The sequence below is a fragment of the Schistocerca nitens genome, chromosome 9, assembly GCF_023898315.1.
Source record: "Schistocerca nitens isolate TAMUIC-IGC-003100 chromosome 9, iqSchNite1.1, whole genome shotgun sequence".
NCBI lineage: Eukaryota > Metazoa > Arthropoda > Insecta > Orthoptera > Acrididae > Schistocerca > Schistocerca nitens.
Window position 1 is genome coordinate 19,829,201 of NC_064622.1, and position 15,906 is coordinate 19,845,106.

General features: G+C 42.7%; 1 protein-coding gene across 3 annotated transcripts in view; it reads left to right on the forward strand.

The window, feature by feature from the left end:
- Positions 1-15,906, forward strand: part of LOC126203958 (trichoplein keratin filament-binding protein) — an 801,925-nt gene that overhangs the window by 550,100 nt on the left and 235,919 nt on the right. The gene's annotated exons all lie outside the window — the stretch shown is intronic.

Sequence of the window (15,906 nt, forward strand, 5' to 3'; positions counted from 1 at the left end):
AGTTTTAAAATACGTTGATGAACTCACGGCTTCGCTTTTAATTGAACACAACGCCATGGCGGTAAATGCAGCATCTTATCAGTAATGTGCTGATAATATGAGTCCATTGGTTGAATAACATTGTTCTTTTTTTTAAAAAAGAGGCAGACAGAACCTTACTGATAATACTAAGTTTCAGAATGATAAATTTATCCAAAATTAATTATAACCTGTAAACTCTGACCTTAATTTTCACTAAATTTAAGAAGTGTCACCGCCCTTGGCCTCTCCATGCGTCTTTTACAGAATTTTTGTGATTTCTGGGAATTCGCTTCCTAAGAACAGTCGACATCAGTGCATGTTTGATGCCGTTCATTCAACAATACAGCGCGGATGCCAAGCTTGCTATTATTTGTAACAATAGCCGAATGCAACTGGAGCAGCTGGAACGCCATAGCCGCAGTCTACGATCGAAGTTCTGTCCTCCGAGCGCCCCCTCCGCATCCATTTCCAGCAGCAGCTCAGCGTTGAGCTGCCTCTGCTGTGGTCGTAACTGCAGTCGGCAGACCGACGCTACCTACGGCTGCGGACAGCTGCTCAGGCAGATGCTGGTCCCGCAGTCTGCTCTTCTTCCGCACTTCCGATCCCGTTTCAATACACAAGTATCAGGAAATTTCAGTGCCTCTCGATTTGGTTTTCCGTGGGCCAAAATCTACGTTAAAGCTGTTTCGAGATTCTCTAAAGCAGCAGAACACCATTGGCATCAAATGTATTTCATCTGTAACTGCAAATACGTATACATTCCACACGTTATTCTTAAAACTTCTAACGCAATAGAAGTTTTGTTTTAAGGAGATTCCTTCCGTTGTAATCTGTGGTGCAAGTTCACGTTCGCTTGTTGACTACTGTCTACCGACCCTTTTCACTCATTACTGCAGCAACATTGTAAGCGCACCCTTATAGCGTGCGTCGCCGGATACAATAATTCAAAGAGGCAAGTTTTTTAACTTGTATTCTAGATAGTCTTTTACACTTTTTTTTTTCTTCCCCTGTGCAATCCTATAACTTCTGAAGGATTGCAGTATAGGGGTTGCTTTCCTTTCTGCAGGGAAAACTTTAGCCAGAGGCACTATGTTTGGTTTATTCTTACAGTGCGTGGTGCCGCAGTGGTTAAGACACTGGATTCGTATTCGAGGGTTCTGGATACGGATTACACGTCCGCACGAATTTAGATTTTGCATGGTTTCATACGTCACTTTGGGCCAGTGAAGACATGGGTCCGTTTAACAAACCCACGACCAACTCCTTCCCACACCCTCGTTCACTCCGAAGCATACATTAAGTTTTAAAGTACTTCAGCCATTGTTTTTGTTTCACACTAAATTTGTCGTAACTAGCGTAGCATTGCCTGTCGTAGTCGCATACCGCCAGAAACATAAAGATAAGCGAAATCATCTCATCCATGCGAACGACGTCAAATGTTTGACAGAACAAGAATGTGAAATTTATAAAGCAAATGTATTTCTTAACTAGAATATACGAAAAACACAGCCTAAAGATATCGACAGGAAAAATCGTTTGACTTTTAACAGAACAATGACAAGAACAAGAACTATTATTGATGATCGATATGCATGCAACAGTATGCGTACTGCATATGTTCCAAACGTTGCGCATAAGAACGGGATTTATCCAGTTGCTCGTACCTTGGCTGCTACTAGTGATAAAAAGGTAGGGCTAGTGTTTTGGATAGCCCTTGGACTAGGGACCATTTGTATATCCAACAGAAGGATCGTCTTAGGGTCACTATCCTACAGTACAGACTCAGAGTATGAATATTATATACTTCCTCCTGCTTAGGCAAATGAAGCAAACTGGGTGGCTGTTTTTGCATTTGATGTGCTCTATGATGGGCTTGTGGGAATTTTGAGGTTCCATTAGTTCATGGGCGGTTCCTCGGAAAACCCCGAGGAACGGTTTTTTTACTACATTTTCGCCGTCACCAGTGGACCAAAATCCAGCTGAGGATTCCGGGACGGCTAAGCACGGCAGTTGGCTGAAATTTTTACCATATATTCCTAAATTCCCTCTCTCGAACAGCCTTGAAAATTTCCTTGATATCTTTATCCGTTTTCAAGACAGATAGGTTCAAAGTCACGAAACTTCTACACGCAAAATCCAGTATGAGGCAAAATCTGAATAATATATAACCACAGCGAATTGCTCAAATTTTAACGATGTATTCTCTAGACATGTGTGTAGAAGAACTATTTCCCCGTTTTCAAAAATCTTTATCCTTTATCGAGAAACACCCCAAAAACTTGTTTATTTCGATACCCTGTAAGTGAGACAACAGTGCTAAGAAAAGAGTGAAGAAGACAGTGTCACGGGGATGGTGGGAGTAAAAAAGAGAAAGATAAACTTAAAGTGTGTGAGAGATGGTAATAATGAGAGACAGAGTGTATGACAGTAACGACGAGGAAGAGAGAAACAGTGACAGCGAAAGAGACAGCAGCAGCAGCAGGAAGGAAAGAATGAGACATTATCGGTAAGAGACACCAAGGAGGAGACGGTGGCAGTGACAAGAGACAGCAGAAGTAGGACGGAACGAAGGAGACAGTACCTGTGCCACAGGAGAAAGTTACAGAGAGAATGACAATGACTTAGGCTGAATGAATGATCGAGAATGAGCAAGTGGAACTAGATGGGTATGAGCGACTTCAAGCGATGGACTAGTGGGTGTGAGTTAGTTACTGTTAGGAGAGCTTTTGTGAGTCCGAGGTGAGTTCCATGTCAGAGAGGGCGCGAATATGTTCGCTGAAAAAAAATTTGGGGCAATTTTTAAAGGGTCTAAGGAAGGTACACAGAAGCGCCAAAGAAAGTGGTATAGGCATCCGTATTCAAATACAGAGATGTGAACCCAGACAGAGTACGCTGCTGCGGTCGGCAACGCCAATATAAGACAACAAATGTCTGACGCAGTTGTTACATCTGCTACTGCTGCTACAATGACAGATTACCAAGATTTTAGTGAGCTTGAACGTGGTGTCGTAGTCGGCGCACGAGCGATGGGACACAGCATCGCCAAGGCAGCGATGAAGTGAGGATTTTCCCCTACGACCATTTCACGAGTGTGCCGTGAATATCAGGAAGCCGGTAAAACATCAAATCTCCCACATCGCTGCGGCCGGAAAAAGATACTGCAAGAACGGGACTGACGACGACGGAAGAGAATCTTTCAACGTAACAGAAGTGGAACCCTTCCGCAAACTGCTGCATATTTCAGTGCCGGGCCATCAACAAGTAGCCGGCCGAAGTGGCCGTGCGGTTAAAGGCGCTGCAGTCTGGAACCGCAAGACCGCTACGGTCGCAGGTTCGAATCCTGCCTCGGGCATGGATGTTTGTGATGTCCTTAGGTTAGTTAGGTTTAACTAGTTCTAAGTTCTAGGGGACTAATGACCTCAGCAGTTGAGTCCCATAGTGCTCAGAGCCATTTGAACCATTTGAACCATCAACAAGTGTTAGCGTGCGAAGCATTCAACGAAACATCATCGGTATGGATTTTCGGAGCCAAAGCCACGACACAAAGCTTTACGCCTCGCCTGGGCCCGTCAATACCGGCAATTGACTCTTGATGACTGCAATTATGTCGCTCGGTCAAACGAGTCTCGTTTCAAATTCTGTCAAGCGGGTTGACGTATAGGGGTATGGAGACAGCCTCATGAATCCATGGACTCTGCATGTGAGCAGGGGACTGTTCAAACTGGTGGAGGCTCTGTAATGATGTGGGGCGTGTGCAGTTCGAGTGGTATGGAACCCCTGATACGTCCAGGTACGACTGTGACAGGTAACACACACGTAAGCACCTTTCCATGCCCACTGTGCATTCCGGTGGACTTGGGCAATTCCACCAGGACAATGCGACACCCTACACGCCCAGAATTGCTACCGAGTGGCTCCAGGAACACTCTTCTGAGTTTAATCACTTCCGCTGGCCACAAAACTGCGCAGACATTTCCGTTATTGAGCATATCTGGGGTGCCTTGCAACGTGCTGTTCAGAAGAGATCTCCATCCCCTCTTATTCTACGGATTTATGGACTCTCCAGCAGGATTCATGGTGTAAGTTCCCTCCAGCACTACTTCCGACATTAGTCGAGTCCATGTCACGTCTGCGCATTCGCGAGGGCCCTACACGATATTAGACAGGTGTACCCGTTTCTTTGGCTCTTCTGTGTAGAATGAGGTAGCTGGTACCCCACATTTCAGTCGGAGTCTTTTAAATAATCAGGAACATATTCGTACATATTTTGTGTTCCGATAGGAGCATTTTTCCGCCTGTGTATACGAGTGTGAGAAGTAGTTAAACATTCAACTTTGAGCTTAACGTGATGGTGCTGTGGGAAGACAGTGGACTGTTTTCCGTCCTTCTTTACATTTTATTTGCAGAGGTTGTAGTATTACTTACAAATACTGCAAGCATATAGAAAAAACTAAGAAAATTTACATATATATGTGGGACCATAAACAGATGTCTGCAAAAAGAAAAAAAAAACAGAGGGAGAGTATAGAAATTTTGTAAGGCGTTACAGCAGAAATTTTGAGAGCGAAAAAAGGCTGTAATTGTTTACACAATTTAGGAATGTCCGTAGGAGTATCTGTGTTAAACACCTGTAGACTACGAAGTAATATTCACATGAACTAAACAAAATGCAGTGAACATGTTAGCAAAATAATTAGTCGAAGAGTGTCAAAATCAAAAATAAAAGCAGAAAGGACGAAATCAAAAATATAAAAATGAAAGGAGAAAAGTCAGTGAAGTACTAGGAAATGTTGATGTCGCAGATTCCCTAAGCTTACAGAGTGCGACAAGAAATAATGGAGTAGTTGGTCTGAAAGAGGATGCTGCTTCGAAGGGAACAGCTCATGCCACATGACTGGTCGTCTCGAAATATTCTTGTGAAATGTATGATTTCTAACACTCATGATGTGTGATGTTGTTATGCGTAGGAAGAAAACTTATCGTATTCTCTGTGATGTCGAAAGCAGGGTGCTGTTTGGCATTAACAGAAAAGAGAACAATACTAGCCACGGATGTGGTCGGTTTATCACCAAATCTGATGAGCCAGTTTCCAAGGAAATGCTTCGCGGGGAACCTTGTGACAGCATGGTAGAAACACACATATGAAACTTAAAAGTTACACTGCACATTGCTTCCTTCCTCTCTTTACATGGGCGTTTCTTCGGCAGCAAATATACCCTGCTAGTTGAAACTGACAGATCATAGTAGATGGAATTACCGAGAAAATTGGAGAAAATGGTTAAATTAAGCAAAACATCTGACGTGCACAATTCTCTCAACTCAAATGTGGTAGAAGTCAAATTCCGTGATGTAATGGAAATGGATATCTCAGAAATTAAACAAGAACGTGCATCATGGGGAATAGTCGACGTGAGAGAAATACAAGTAAGTAATAATAGAGGTTTAAGGTTGAATAACAAGTAGTCTGTTTTTGTAGTACTGATTTTTGTTTATTTCTAACTACACTGCTGGCCACCGTAAAAGCAACACCAAGAAAGACAAGAGGTAGCACAACAAAATTTTTTGTAGATAACATGTTGACCAAGTATCAACTGATTACGTTTACAGACGTCTGTGACATGTGGTTCCTGCCAGAATCAGTAGCCAGAGTAGCCGCCATTGTTGGAGATCACCGCTGCCACACGTCTCGGCATTGAGTCAAAGAGACGTTGGATGTGTTCCTGGGGTACAGCAGCCCAAGCAGCTTCCACACGTTGCCACTTATCATCTGGTGTGGCAGCTGGGGATGTAATCTGGGTCACTCGTTGAGCAACCATGGACCACATGTTTTCTATCGGCGAAAGATCCGGAGAGCGAGCCGGCCAGGGAAGCAATTCAATCTGGTTATTGACGAAGGGGACGTCATTATCAAGAGAAAGAAAACTGGCGTTCTACGGATCGGAGCGTGGAATGTCAGATCCCTTAATCGGGCAGGTAGGTTAGAAAATTTAAAAAGGGAAATGGATAGGTTAAAGTTAGATATAGTGGGAATTAGTGAAGTTCGGTGGCAGGAGGAACAAGACTTTTGGTCAGGTGAATACAGGGTTATAAATACAAAATCAAATAGGGGTAATGCAGGAGTAGGTTTCATAATGAATAAAAAAATAGGAGTGCGGGTTACCTACTACAAGCAGCATAGAGAACGCATTATTGTGGCCAAGATAGACACAAAGCCCACGCCTACTACAGTAGTACAAGTTTATATGCCAACTAGCTCTGCAGATGATGAAGAAATTGAAGAAATGTATGACGAGATAAAAGAAATTATTCAGGTGGTGAAGGGAGACGAAAATTTAATAGTCATGGGTGACTGGAATTCGTCAGTAGGAAAAAGGGACAGAAGGAAACATAGTAGGTGAATATGGATTGGGGGGAAGAAATGGAAGAGGAAGCCGCCTTGTAGAATTTTGCACAGAGCATAACTTAATCATAGCTAACACTTGGTTCAAGAATCATAAAAGAAGGTTGTATACCTGGAAGAATCCTGGAGATACTAAAAGGTATCAGATAGATTATATAATGGTAAGACAGAGATTTAGGAACCAGGTTTTAAATTGTAAGACATTTCCAGGGGCAGATGTGGATTCTGACCACAATCTATTGGTTATGAACTGCAGATTGAAACTGAAGAAACTGCAAAAAGGTGGGAATTTAAGGAGATGGGACCTGGATAAACTGAAAGAACCAGAGGTTGTAGAGAGTTTCAGGGAGAGCATAAGGGAACAATTGACAGGAATGGGGGAAAGAAATACAATAGAAGAAGAATGGGTAGCTCTGAGGGATGAAGTAGTGAAGGCAGCAGACGATCAAGTAGGTAAAAAGGCGAGGGCTAATAGAAATCCTTGGGTAACAGAAGAAATATTGAATTTAATTGATGAAAGGAGAAAATATAAAAATGCAGTGAATGAAGCAGGCAAAAAGGAATACAAACGTCTCAAAAATGAGATCGACAGGAAGAGCAAAATGGCTAAGCAGGGATGGCTAGAGGACAAATGTAAGGATATAGAGGCTTGTCTCACTAGGGGTAAGATAGATACTGCCTACAGGAAAATTAAAGAGACCTTTGGAGAGAAGAGAACCACTTGTATGAATATCAAGAGCTCAGATGGCAACCCAGTTCTAAGTAAAGAAGGGAAGGCAGAAAGGTGGAAGGAGTATATAGAGGGTTTATACAAGGGCGATGTACTTGAGGACAATATTATGGAAATGGAAGAGGATGTAGACGAAGACGAAATGGGAGATAAGATACTGCGTGAAGAGTTTGACAGAGCACTGAAAGAGCTGAGTCTAAACAAGGCCCCGGGAGTAGACAACATTCCATTAGAACTACTGATGGCCTTGGGAGAGCCAGTCCTGACAAAACTCTACCATCTGGTGAGCAAGATGTATGAGACAGGCGAAATACCCTCAGACTTCAAGAAGAATATAATAATTCCAATACCAAAGAAAGCAGGTGTTGACAGATGTGAAAATTACCGAACTATCACTTTAATAAGTCACAGCTGCAAAATACTAACGCGAATTCTTTACAGACGAATGGAAAAACTGGTAGAAGCGGACCTCGGGGAAGATCAGTTTGGATTCCATAGAAATGTTGGAACACGTGAGGCAATACTAACCTTACGACTTATCTTAGAAGAAAGATTAAGAAAAGGCAAACCTACGTTTCTAGCATTTGTAGACTTACAGAAAGCTTTTGACAATGTTGATTGGAATACTCTCTTTCAAATTCTAAAGGTGGCAGGGGTAAAATACAGGGAGCGAAAGGCTATTTACAATTTGTACAGAAACCAGATGGCAGTTATAAGAGTCGAGGGGCATGAAAGGGAAGCAGTGGTTGGGAAAGGAGTGAGACAGGGTTGTAGCCTCTCCCCGATGTTATTCAATCTGTATATTGAACAAGCAGTAAAGGAAACAAATGAAAAATTCGGAGTAGGTATTAAAATTCATGGAGAAGAAGTAAAAACTTTGAGGTTCGCCGATGACATTGTAATTCTGTCAGAGACAGCAACGGACTTGGAAGAGCAGTTGAACGGAATGGACAGTGTCTTGAAAGAAGGATATAAGATGAACATCAACAAAAGCAAAACGAGGATAATGGAATGTAGTCAAATTAAATCGGGTGATGCTGAGGGAATTAGATTAGGAAATGAGACACTTAAAATAGTAAAGGAGGTTTGCTATTTGTGGAGCAAAATAACTGATGATGGTCGAAGTAGAGAGGATATAAAATGTAGACTGGCAATGGCAAGGAAATCGTTTCTGAAGAAGAGAAATTTGTTAACATCGGGTATAGATTTAAGCGTTAGGAAGTCGTTTCTGAAAGTATTTGTATGGAGTGTAGCCATGTATGGAAGTGAAACATGGACGATAACTAGTTTGGACAAGAAGAGAATAGAAGCTTTCGAAATGTGGTGCTACAGAAGAATGCTGAAGATTAGATGGGTAGATCATATAACTAATGAGGAGGTATTGAATAGGATTGGGGAGAAGAGAAGTTTGTGGCACAACTTGCCTAGAAGAAGGGATCGGTTGGTAGGACATGTTTTGAGGCATCAAGGGATCACCAATTTAGTATTGGAGGGCAGTGTGGAGGGTAAAAATCGTAGAGGTAGACCAAGAGATGAATACACTAAGCAGATTCAGAAGGATGTAGGCTGCAGTAGGTACTGGGAGATGAAGAAGATTGCACAGGATAGAGTAGCATGGAGAGCTGCATCAAACCAGTCTCAGGACTGAAGACCACAACAACATTGAAGAAGAACCTTTGGACAATGCGTGCCACGTGTGGTCGCGCATTATCCTGTTGAAATATGGCTGTGGCCGAGCCCTGAAGGTAAGGAAGGACAACTGGCTCCAGCACCTCGGATATGTAGCGCCGGCTATTTAAAGTACCGGCAATGCGTACTAGAGGCGTGCGAGAGTAATATCCAATACCGCCCCATACCATAATACCCGGTGCAAGACCAGTGTGGCGGTGCATAATGCAGCTGTCCAGCATCCTCTCTCCACGGTGTCTCCACACTCGAATCCGACCATCGTGGTGCTGCAGACAGAAGCGTGCCTCGTCAGTAAAGACAACGTCATTCCATTCTGCCGTCCACATCCGTCTGTCATCACACCATTGGCGACGGAGGCGTCTGTGGTTCTGCGTCAATGGTAGACGAAGCAATGGACGTCTTGCGGACAGACCACTCTGCTGTAAACGGCGTCGAATGGTACGCGCAGACACTGGATGATGCGTTACAGACGCAATGTGCTGTGCTATGGTTCGGGATGTCACTGAGCGATCCGTCACTGCCATGCGCACAATTTGCCTATCAGCACGTGCAGTGGTGCACCGAGGTGAATGCGATCGACCACGTCGGTCCGTCGTACCCTCCTGCATCCAACGGTCACATATCCGCATTACAGTTGTTTGGTTTCGTCCAACACGACTAGCGATTTCTCTGTATGATAATCCACAATCTCGGTAAGCCACTATCCTTCCTCTGTCGAACTCGGATACTTGATCAAACGATGTTCGCTGTTGTCTACGAGGCATAACTGAACGTGCCGAACGTACACTCGTCGAAATCGCCAAGCCTTAAATGGCGCTATGAGGTGGCGCCACAGGCGCGCGTGATGTGCGTCTGCGCTGAAATTCCAATCAGTTGCATATCTCATCGCTGCAAACCCATGGTGTAAATTTCACTTGATTCGGATGCTTCCTTCAGGGTGTTGCATTTACGGTGGCCAGCAGTGTAATTGTCGGCTTATTGGGCCATCTTCAGGGAACCACTGGGTAGCCTCCGGAAGTGACAGTAGCTCTTAGGCAACCAAACATTGTAAGCAAAGATAAATCCAATTGCACAGAATGGCTGCTCCATTTTTTAACGTTGTAAATTACACTTCACACAATGGACAGTATTAAACGCAATAAAAAAAACTAAATTGCTTAATATTATAGTATTACTGGTTGTACGATTATAATGCCAAAGGTTATTAGATCCGTGACATTGGACGAGAAACTGTGAGCCTGAGCAGTCTTGATGTATGTCGTGCAACAAACATCTTTTACGTTGTAAATCACAGTTTACCCAGCGGACAGTACTAAACACAGTACATGATGGAAATACACAATATTACAGTATTACATTGTTATAGTTTTTAAGTTTGAGAGGTAAGTAAGGAGAGGAATATAAAATTCTGTTGTGTTTTGATTTTGTGTAACAGTATGTGTCATTGTGACGATCTGTGGATATGTGACTGGTTGATTGCATCGTGTGAAGCCTTAAAGTGAGGATGTGATCAGCTGCAATTGATCATTTAGAACCAGCTGGGGGCTTTAAACTAAATGTTTGTGTACCTCAAGTGCTTCTAACAGGCTTAGTTTTCTTTCTTTCTTGGCTGTATTTAGCACTTGTGTGTGGATTTCGTATCTGTGTCCTTCCTCCTGGCCATGTTCGGCAAAGGTGGAGTCTAACTTGTGGAATCTCCAGCTGCGTTCGTTGAGTAAAACGTGAGCTGCTGTGCCTCTAACATAAAAAGTTTTATAATTGCAAGGTTTGAGAGCTGTGTCTAATTTGTCGAACAGTTTTCGTAAATATGGGATTGCACTCATGTTGGTTTTAGATATGACAATTGCTGCAGATGGGGAATACACATATTGTAACGATTTTCTTCATTGCTTCCTATGTAGACAGTTGTCAGATAAGTCAGACATACTCGTATGTTTAATGCTGTGCAATTCTGTCCGAAAATTCTGTTGTGACATTGATATGGTTGCAAGACCATTCTTGAAGATGGTCCAGTAGGCTGAAAACTTGTTAAAAATAAACAAAAACTAGTAGAACTGTTACAGCTTACTTGTTATTCAACCCTAAATATGGAATTGTTCTACCAATAAGTGATGGCAGAATCCTTATATAAGATTAATAATTCACAAACAAAAGTAATAGAGAGCCGGTGGAGACCTCCAACCAAACGCTCCCAGCCCTGTCAATTTCATTGTGACTCATAATACCCCGTCGTAGCACGAGTACATCACGGCAGGTTTTGTCCGTTTTAGGGTTACACTTGACTTCCATAACCCATGCTGACGCTTAGCCATATCAGAATGAGCTGTGCAGGGGAAGCAGCGCGCGAAAAATTCGGAAAGGTATTTCATTATGCTGGAAGTGACTGCGCATCTACAGCCATATGCATCAACTACACAGTATGAACCCAAGGCCGCCCAATATTCACACCAAATTCTAGAAGTAAGAGACAAAACGCATTCCTCTACGCGGAAGCCAAGAAATAATTTTAAATGGTGAAACCTCGAAGCTCTGCGACTTCATGTGCTTCCTTGGTGAAGAAACATGTCGCTGAGTCAACTTGTGAACACGTAGGGGTCGTCTGCCGCGAAGCTCTGTATTCAACAAAGTAGGATGAACGGTGTGCTCCGAAACACTTGTGCGTGCACCAGCATTGCGCTCTTTCTGCAGAGATGCCACAGATCACCAACTATCCAACGTTATGGAGCAGACCAGCCCCCGAACCCCACGTGCTGTCAAGAGTTGTGGACGTCCAACCATTTAGCGCCTAGTGGTAGCTTCACTGTCCTTCTACCTCTTTAAGTATAGCCGTGCGGTCTGAGGCCCCTTGCCAGGGTTCGCGCGGCTCCCCTCGTCGGAGGTTCGAGTCCTCCCTCGGGTGTGGATGTGTGCGTTGGCCTCAGCGTAAGTTAGTTTAGGTTCGATTAAGTAGCGTGTAAGCCTAGGGACCGTTGACCTTAGCAGTTTGCTCCCATACGAACTTACCACAAATTTCCAAAAAAAGTCTTTAAGTAAATGCTCACGATAGTAGTACGAGAACATTCGACCAGTTTCGCCGTTTTCTAAATACTCTTTCACATGTTCTGGGCAATAACTATCTGCCCATTGTCAAAGTCGAATATGTCATTGGATTTCTGCATTTTCAGTCAATGTTTTCTCTAGGGTGATCCCCCTTTTGTGTCTGCTCCGTTTACATACTTCTGTTACTGCGTCATGTGCCCGCTTTGCCACCAGGTGGCATCCAATGTCGCGGTGGGCAATAGTAGTAATGTTTTGGCTGATCAGTAAGCAGGAGACTTAGGGCTCATCCTCAGCACACATAATTTGCTGTCAGAATCTGTTTGCCGCCACGAAGGAAGTATACACAGAAAAAAAAATCTTTCCTATGTGCATGAGGCCTAGAAAGGCTAAACTATGTGTTGAAGGCCGCAGCTAGGTTGTTTGATTGAAGAAAAGCATTTGAATGTGAAGTCCTTAGAATACTTTTTCGTAGTCTGGAACGTTATGGGATTAGGGAAAAAGCCAACAATGGTTCATTTAGTATCTGTGAAGTAGGAGTGGAAGTTGTCCGCCAGTGTCCACAAAAAAGAAGAGGTTTGAAAGTGTCTGGGAAAATTTGACTCGTTCCACATCATTACGAAATATCGTATTGATGATCCATGAAACTAGTATTACTCTAATCTCTAATCATGTAAAGTGGGGGTGGGGGTTCCCACAGGGTTCTGTTCAGCGTCCACTGCTTTTTGTTGAGGTATATAGGACACCGATCTGCCACTTTACATGACAAATAACAGAAAAATTGTTGTCCTTGCAAATGACAAGTGTCATTGTGAAAAAAGTGGAATGTAATAATAAATGATGTAGCTAATGAGGTAGTCAGTAACAGCAACACATGACTTTCGGAGAACAGATTAACTCTTTAGTCTAACCAAACACAGTGTTTACAGCTTCTTACATGCGCTTCTTGTAAATACGACATTTTATTACCTAAACGTGGTCAAACTGTCAGTTAAGTGGAACATTTTAAATTCTTAGTACTAGAAGGTAGATGCAGGCTTTGTCGGAAGTATCACGCTCAGCATCGTGCTTAGAACCTTACTGTTGCTGTCCTCACTATGAGAATTATGTACAGTGTCTATGACTTTGGAACGCGAAGACTTTTTTTACTTTCACTCTCGTTATCTGGTATGGTGTTATATTTCGAGTCGACTTTGTGCACTCGTCAAGCATATTGTTAGGCCAGAAATGGGCGGGCGACCTGATCTGCGGTTTCAGTTCACGGATTTGTGTAGACGGTGGTCTGGAAGTCTCGGGATTAGTAGATCCGTGAATCTTCCGCATATACTACATCGTAGAACTTCTTGTTGGCAGTATGGACTCAGTCAGGAAACAATGCGCAACGTTCAATCAGTGAGCGCTAGACAGAAAAACTAAACACACTTGGATAACGAATGCTTAAGAGTAGATGGGTAGATCAGGTAACTAATGAGGAGGTACTGAATAGAATTGGGAAGAAGAGGAATTTTTGGTACAACTCGACCAGAAGAAGGGATCGGTTGGTAGGACGCGTTCGGATGCAGCAAGGGATCATCAATTTAGCGGGGGTAAAAATCTTAGAGGGAGACCAACAGATGAGTAGACTAAGCAGATTCAGAAGGATGTAGGTTGCAGTAGGTACTGGGAGATGATGAAGAAGCTTGCACAGAATAGAGTAGCATGGAGAGCTGCATCAAACCAGTCTTTGGAGCGAAGACCGCAACAACAACAAAAACACTTCCGTAAGCACTGGATAGAAAGCGGTTTATTATGCAGTGGGTTTCATTTTCAGTACGCTTCCAGCGGCCTTAAAAGAGTTGAGTCATAAATCCGAAGTATTCAAATCCAAGTTGAAGATTTCCTTGTGACTCACTCTTTCTATTCTGTACAGGAGTTTCTCGTTAGCAGTTGACAATTTTTCTTAGTAATGTGATATTTATTCGTATGCTATTTTTCGTGTTTTATTAATTATTTATTTTGTTTATAAATTTTGTGATCAGCGTTTTGTTATCTTTGTACTGACTCGTTCCATGGCTAAGTAACTTTGGCTCGGGTGAGTACACGGAATATGATAAATACATAAGCTAAATAAAATAAGTAAAACATATTGTTAGTTTTTCTGTATAGCATGCGCGTATCGCACTCACTGCAGTTGTATTGCGTATTCAGCGAAATATACCGGACAGCGTCCTCATGTACCCTAATATAGTCTGGGTGATGGTCTTTCAGTTCGGTACACACACACACACACACACACACACACACACACACACACAGGTTGTTGTGTCGGCCACCCTGCGACTTCACCTCGCCTACACAATTTTTGTCTGCTTCTTTAGTGACTGCCTTATTTTTAATTTTTTTTTCTGTTGTGTTTGTCGTACAAACGTGCTGTGATGCACGTCTTGGCTAATCTGTTGTAGTTGTTATGACACGTGAGATACGCTGGTGCACAATTTCTCTTTCAAGCATGAAAACTGTAAGAACGGTCCTTGCCTAAAACTCAGGATGGCGAGAGTTGTGTAAGAGCGTGTGAGTCCTCCAGCTCGTCGTGCTGACATCACATTATCGTGACGCGGCCGGTTGCGTATGTGCTATCGACTAAGCAACAGCTTTGCAGGACATTGTACTGAGATAGCTGTCAGTGATAAGTGGTGAAGGGGGTTTACTACTACCAGCAACGATTTACAAGTTAGCAGAAACAGTTTCGTTATCAGAGCCGGAGGTGGAAGAAACGAGCGCATTGCACCGGCTTTTACTTATTGCCTCTTACGCTAAGACTGCAGTTTACACTATTTTGCAAAGGCAGTAACGTCAATCCACCCTGTTTTCAGTATCTCTAAGGAAGAAAAAAAAAGAATAGGTGAAGAGGAGGTGCCTGTTTTATGTCTCTTTGTAACCAATACACATGGTAGTTTATACTGATTCTGTCTCACGTGAAGATTATCTATGCAGGATGCCGCATGCCGTATTTAAGCAAAGGCGCTGCTCATTCGTCTTCGCGTGCCGTTAGGGGGCAACGAAAACAAATTATACAGATCATAATGGAAAAAAGAGACACCGTCCAGGTCACTTGCTATATTTTTATTTGGGTAGCCAGTTTCGATCCGAAATACAGATCATCTTGACATCCAGTGAAGCCTTAGGGAACGTTACTATTTCAACCATCCGACAATAAGCGCAATTTCATCGTCCTCATATAAGTGGAAGAGACATTCACGAGAGGTTAAAATATTAAATTAATAACACAAAGGAACATAAAGACTGAAAATACATTTACTTAATATACGACAGTTAATATGTATGAATTATTACGGAATAAGGGTACAAATGCACAAGTTTACGAAAGATAAAAGAAGTTGGCCATGAGAATGCACCACCTGCAGTAAGTTGGGCGTCGAGAGGTGCATTCGTGTCTTCATTGTTCACGAGTTATTTATTACTCTGCGCGTTTCGGATTTTTCGCCAGTTTTCTTTGATCTCATTTAATCTCATTACGTCTTCATCGATTTCATTCCCTGTCGATCCATTCACTTATTTTAGCGATTGTAAATAAATTTAAAACGAATGTTGCTGAATATAAGTGTGTACGAGGATTTATGTCGGATTTCCTTTTAGCTTCTCAGTGTGCAGATGCTGTGCACATTGTCTTACAAACTGCGCTTTGCCTTGTCCTAGTGATATTGGAAAGTTTGTTGTATAAAATTGTATGAAATGTTTTTTTTTGTGAGTTAAATGAAATTTTTACATAAAAATAGTTATTTTAATTAAAATGCGTATTCCTTTCCGATTTCGGTTACAACTTCTGTGAACTTGATTACGACGCTTATTTCTCCACCGGAGAGAATTTCCCTAATTTTATCGATATAAGACGGGAGACCTTGTGTATGTGAAGCGCACGATGGCGCACTGACTGGCAAAACTTGTGGCAAGCAGTGGTGGTGGTGTTGGTGGTGGTGTTGGTGTTGGTGTTGGTGGTGGCAGTGGCGACGACGACGACTACCACCACCAC